At 44.8% G+C, this 6,563-nt stretch overlaps 1 protein-coding gene across 1 annotated transcript in view; it reads left to right on the top strand.

Moving 5' to 3' along the window:
• Positions 1–6,563, top strand: part of LOC107111822 (cytosolic phospholipase A2 beta-like) — a 235,253-nt gene that overhangs the window by 6,085 nt on the left and 222,605 nt on the right. The gene's annotated exons all lie outside the window — the stretch shown is intronic.

Below are 6,563 nucleotides of genomic sequence, written 5' to 3'. Positions count from 1 at the left end.
CATTCCTGTTAAATTGCTTTAGTAATGACAGGTCATCACAAAAAGACTGGTGAAACAAGTTTTCAGTGGCTATTATTAGAGGTGTGGTATGGTTGATGCACGGGGAATGTACATGTCAGTGCATAGTTGGGTCAGAAATATTTTCTCACATGTAAAGAAAAATAGTGGTTTAAGCATGTGCAGTCCACATATGAATCCACCATGGTTGATAATTTATGTAATTGGGGGAAGACCTTTAGGTTTGCTTTAGGGCAGCAGAAGGGCATGTTCTAAATGTTCTCATCTTGCATGATAGTTGGAGAGGATCCACTGGCAGGTGTTTCTCACGTAAGAAAAGAGGAAAATTGTAATTAATTTCTGGCTTGGGGAGTTAAGCATATCTCTCTTGTTGAAAGATATCTGTGTTATGTAATCTTCTATCCTCACAGGTACCCTGGATTCCATTGGACCCTTTAAATCCAGATTTAGAACGATACCCAGAATATGTTCAGGCAAAGCCTTTGAATTGTACTGTGAAGGCTGGAGAGATGTTGTATCTCCCTTCTCTCTGGTTCCATCATGTTCGGCAGTCACATGGCTGCATAGCAGGTGAGAATAATGGTGTATGCCAAAGTTGTTTGCCACAACAGCCAGACCAGCCTGGTTTCCTAGGTCATATTTGTACATTGAGACATATTTCATTCCCACAACCTCCTTTGAAAATGCAGAAGCTATTTCCATACAAAATGCACAAAGCAGATATAGCAAGATGCATCAGTGCTACCTTGTGTCTTTATTACAGTAACAAAGGAAAAGTTAAAAAAAAATTGAGTCCAGTGCCACCTTTAAGACCAACAAAGTTTTATTCAAGCTAAGCTAACATACTTGAATTGAACCCTTATCTTGAATAGAATGACCTTTAAAAAGCTGCTGTCCAAACTCAGTGTCAAGAATTAAAATTGGCTCCACTAGTTATCAGCTAAAATATTAACTATTCGATCTACCAAATACATCTACTGAATTTTGCACTCCAGTTTGATCTGTGATTCAGTATGACTTTAAGCGCTTGGCAAGAAATCCCAATAAGAAAGAACATGAAAATCAATTACTTATACAGTAATGTGATATTTTAACGTGCAACTTTTTAAAAAGTTTATTACATAACCTTGTTAAGTACTGCACTTGCTGAGAATAAGGGGGTGAGAGCCAGGATCACTGTGGCTAGAAATCTATATGGATCCTTTGCAGCTCATTCCACGATGTACTCAGCCCAGGATTTAATGTTATCAAGCATCTTTTCTGCCACTGAGTAGGGGAAAATCCTAGGAGACTAAGAAGCTCCAATTTAACACCACGGGACTGTACATAGTTGTAATGGAAAGCAGCCCACCAGAAGTAGGAAGAGGATGGGGGGAAACACCTTGTTAAAGACAGGCCTCCGGTCCCTCCGTAGCCGCTCCGCCGGCACCAAGAGGCCCCCCGCTGCACCGCGGCACCCCCGGTAGGTCTCGGCGGTCCGACTTGGTGGTCCCAGGCCAATGGTCCTGGGCCGGCGGTCCCGGTCCGCTCCAGGGGGAAGCAGGCAGATATTCAGGACAGCCCGAAGGGACCTCAAGTATAGAAGAAGAGGCTCCCGCCAGGGCCGCCGCGTTGTTCTGCAATTCCCCCGGCCCAATCGACCCCACGCTGCCGGTCAGATAGTCTGTGTGCTGTTGCACTCCGGGTCGTGGTTCCAACGCCGCAGTTTGTAGCGATAGGCCGCGCCGGAGGGGGGGGAAATACAACACAACACTCCCACTCGTCCCGCTTGTTGCCCTTCCCCGCATACTTCGCACAAGTAGAGAGGCGTAAGCAGGGTAGTGACCGAAAGTTCCTTGCCCAAGAGGACCAGTTCATATACCATCAATGTGGTAGTACCTTGGAAATGAAATTCTTTGGATGCTGTCCCATGGGGCAAACTGTTTATGGGAGTGGCTTCCTATGTGGAAAACTTTTTTTTGTATTTGTGTGTGTGCGCGCGCGCACGCACCTGGAAGTCATGGTGACCTCTGGTGACTGACCCCTACTGGGGGCCTGGAAGATATTTAGAGAGGTGGCGAGAGGTGGCTGAATAAAGCCTGCCTCTCCATCTCGACTGCTAGTATTCAGAGGAGGTCTCCCATCTAAGTACTTGTCAGGGTCAGCCCTGCTTAGCTTCCAAGTTTTCCACATAGCTCTGCTTTAATGGCTGCTGTACTGTTAGCTTAGCTTAAGAATAGAGCCCAAGTCCCCTTCATACAGGGTTTCTCATATAAAGCATAATGGCTACCAGTCGGTGTTGAAGCTGTGCACTGACCCCTACTGGGGGCCTGGAAGATATTTAGAGAGGTGGCTGAATAAAGCCTGCCTCTCCGTCTCGACTGCTAGTATTCCGAGGAGGTCTCCCATCTAAGTACTTGTCAGGGTCAGCCCTGCTTAGCTTCCAAGTTTTCCACATAGCTCTGCTTTAATGGCTGCTGTACTGTTAGCTTAGCTTAAGAATAGAGCCCAAGTCCCCTTCATACAGGGTTTCTCATATAAAGCATAATGGCTACCAGTCAGTGTTGAGGCTGTGCTGCCGTTTGTTCACAAAATTACGCCAAATGAATAAAAAAAGTAGGTATGAATATTACTTGAAAGGAGTTGCCCTGAAGATCATCTGTCTTGTTTTTTGTTTTTTTCTTAGTGAATTATTGGTATGATATGGACTATGACCTGAAGTACTCTTACTATCAGCTTCTGGATTCTCTCTCAAAAGTTGCAGCACTGAAATAGTAAATGTGTGAGACCTTGGAACAGCTAACCTTCTACCCTCTGTGGTCAAAAGAATTGGCTCTGTGGCTGGAATGCCAGTATATGAGCCTAGCCCAAAGGATGGTCCCTCACCTTGATACAGGTGATCTGACCACCTGGATCCTCACCACAGTAACATCAAGAGTAGTCTATGCAATGTACTATACATTGGTCTCCCCTCAAAATCAATGCGGAAACTTCAGTTGGTGCAGAATGCCAGGCTTGGCTATTATTGGGAGCTAGATGGAGCATGCATATTACTCCCATTCTGCAGTCACTCCACTGGCTGTCCATCAGTTTTGGGGCTCAATTTAAGGTACTGGCTATCACTTACAAAGCCTTTCATGGTCCTGGACTCTCATATCTGTGAGGTCACCTTTCCGCCTAAGCTCCACCATGACAGTTTCACTTATCGGAGCAGGGTCTTCTGTGGGTGCCATCCTGCAAATGGGCAAAATCAACAACTGCCTCAGCCTGTATGCGTGCCTTTTCCATTGTGGAATGGCCTGTTTCAGGCGGTCAAGGGAGGCTCCCACTCTCATGGCTTTCCACAAACTATGCAAAACTGAATTATTCAAGAGGGCTTTTCTACACAGGCAATAGAGTTGTGTATGGTTTGCTGAAACTAGGATACTACTATGTAATTTATGCATCATTTAATGTGTCATGGTAATATTTGTGCCTTGCTTCAATTCTGTTCTGGTTGGTTCTACAACCCAAATCCTATTTTATTGTTTATTGAATATCCCATCTGTCGATTGTATTGACTCACTCTTTGTAATCAGTACAAGTGAGACAGGCAGACTGTAAATAATTTGAACAAATAAATGTTCAAATGGGCTGGATGTTAATAATTTATTAACGATCTATCCGATTAAGACAGTGCACAACTATGGTTAACGAAGCTCATTATCAAGTGATTGTTCACTGAAGATCTTGGCTCTGTGATTGTTCACTGAAGATCTGGGCTGAATTGTGCTTTTTGTGGTTGTTTATCTTGCATGAACTGAGAACAGCAGAAACTTATTGTGCACCATTATTCTGTCATTATATTTATTTATTTATCTGATTTATACCCCGCCCGCCCTGCTTTACAGCAGGCTCAGGGCGGCTTACACTAGTAAATACAATACAATTAAAATCACATAGAATTATAGAATCATAGAGTTGGAAGGGACCTCCAGGGTCATCTAGCCCAGCCCCCTACACAATGCAGGAAATTCACAAACACCCCACACACACCCAGTGACCCCTCGCTCCATGTCCAGAAGATGGCAATTCAGGATTACCGGCCAAACTGGCCCGGAGAAAAATTGCTGCCTGACCCCAAAGTGGCGATCAGCATTTCCCTGGGTGTGTAAGAAAGAGCTACAAGAACTAGGCACTGAAGCAACCCTTCCTGCCTGCCCTTCTCCTGATCTGCCTAAGTTCACAAAATCAGCATTGCTGTCAGATGGCCATCTAGCCTCTGTTTAAAAACCTCTAAAGAAGGAGAGCCCATCAACTCCCGAGGAAGCCTGTTCCACTGTGGAACTGCTCTGTCAGGAAGTTCTTCTTAATGTTTAGCCGAAAACTAATTTGATTTAATTTATTGTGCACCATTACATTGTCAGGTATGAAATCACTCAAACTCTGGGATGAACAGCCTTGCATTCATCACAATGCACACTTTCTAGATTCTTTCAGTTTAGTTGTCCTGGTGGAAAGTCTGTGTCTTGAGATTCAGAGGGTTGTGTGAAACTTTTAATGTAACTCTTATTGCTGTTTGGTGTTATTAATAATCTACTCTGCCTAGAGAGATTACGAGATTTGGTCGGAATGCAAGGCCCTGTTCTCCAGGGGTTCTGCAATGATCTGAGCTGTCTTTCTAGAAGATGGTGCTGGGAAATACAAATTGAAGGTCTGCAAGGAATTGCAGGGGAAAGGGGGGGAAATGTGTGGTCCAACCCACATATCTCATGCCAGGAGACTAGATCGGGGGGGGGGGGAGCAAACTGATTATCAACCCTGTTTTCCTTCCTTGCTTTTTTATCTGATGCTCATCTGCCCTCAGTATTCCATATCTCCCGAATGGCACTGAGCATGCTTAGTCCTCATCAGACCAGGCCTATGGGGGAAGAGGTGAGGAATTTTTTTTTTGCCCTTTTCTACATACTTGGGAAGGCCCTATTTTGCCATCCTATTGATAAGTTCTTAATATCAAAGTTATTCAAAAGAACAAGTTGGGGCCTGTAATGATTAATGATAAGAAAAAACAAGTTGGAAATCCCCCATTCCTAGAATTTACCCCTTCAGGATTCTATAATCCCCAAGGACTAGGGCAGGCTAATCTCCCCCCCCCCCCCCCCCCGCCCGGTTTGACTTTGCCACACGCCACACACAAGGCTAGTGACAGCAGGCAAGCTGCTGCTAAGTTCTGACCGGTTCAGACCAGATAAGGTATGTGGTGACATCATGACTCAGCACGAAGCTGATTGGACAAAGTGGACAAGTACATGCTCTGTATCTTCTTCTCTTTGGATATGGTGTTTGGCGGAGCAGTTTGTCAGTGGAGTGTATATATTGTAAATAAATCTGCATATAGTTTACCACAGGACTGTCTTGGTGTGGTGCTATACAGAACCTCCTTTGCAGTGAATGCTGGTGAGTGCTGGAGTGGCTGGAAAAGTTCTGGTGGCTGGTGGTGCTGGAAAGTTGCTTCAAACGCACTGCGCAACACCCCCGCCCTTGTCGATATTCTTTTGGACATGCTCAGTCATCAGGCCATTTCTTCAGGGTTTCCCCCCTAAGTTAATTTACAAAGTCATTTTCCCCCCTGCATATCTGGGGAGCCCCCCAAGTACTAAAATCCCCTACCTTGTCTGTGGGTGGACTGGTTTTCCTGCTTTTATGATTATGCCTGAAGCCAGCCACTTTACTATTAGGAGAAGTGAAGATTGCTTTCCTTCCCAAGAATTACTCTGTTGAATTCCTCAGGGTTCTAATTTGTCCTTAATACCATCGGTTTTCTGTCTGATTCTGAAGGGGGGAGCAACTTTGGAATGACTTGTCACCAGCATACACTGGTTTACTGATAACAGCTAGTGATATGTTCATTATCACCAAATTCAAGAGTACTGGTCTTGTCTCTGAATCAGTATCTGGAGCAGTAACGGGCTGGTTTAATAAAGTAAATCTGAATCAACACAAGACAGGCTACAATACTTGTTTTCTTATTTAATAAAGAATACTGACGCGGTTACTTGTTCTGGGCATGATCGGCTCCTAAAGTCCCAGGTGTTGCCAGGAGTGTCTTATCATCACTAACACATGTTATGTCAGTTGTACCTTTTCATGGAGAATAAGGACATGAATAAGGACTTCCAAGACAGGTTACTGCAAAGTGCTCTGTGTGGTGCCACTCTTGAAGGCTGTTTGAAAGCTTCAACCCTGAATCTGCACTGGCTTCCTAATGTCTTCCAGGTACAATTCACACGCAAGATGCTGGTTATCAACCCTCAAGTGTTTGGGAATGCTGTTTTAACCTTGCAGTTCATTGGCATTTTCAGAGAAGGCTTCTTCCAGTATCTGCTGCTTTACTGAGTGAGAATAGAAATAGGGTGCTTTCTGTAATGGCTTCTCACCTTCAGAACTCCCTGCCAAGAGAGGCCTGTTTCCCCCCCCTCAGGTATTAAATAGACACTTAATTTAGTCTGACCCTTGGTGTATGGAATCACCATAGAGTTTTCCCTTGGATGACTGTGGCCCCGCCCCCAGCATGCCTGGCGTGGGTG

The sequence above is a fragment of the Gekko japonicus genome, unplaced genomic scaffold, assembly GCF_001447785.1.
Source record: "Gekko japonicus isolate JY-2015 unplaced genomic scaffold, Gekko_japonicus_V1.1 scaffold1254, whole genome shotgun sequence".
In the NCBI taxonomy this organism is placed as follows: Eukaryota; Metazoa; Chordata; class Lepidosauria; order Squamata; family Gekkonidae; genus Gekko; species Gekko japonicus.
The sequence above is the reverse complement of the archived record's forward strand: the minus strand, read 5'-3'. Positions and strand labels throughout refer to the sequence as shown.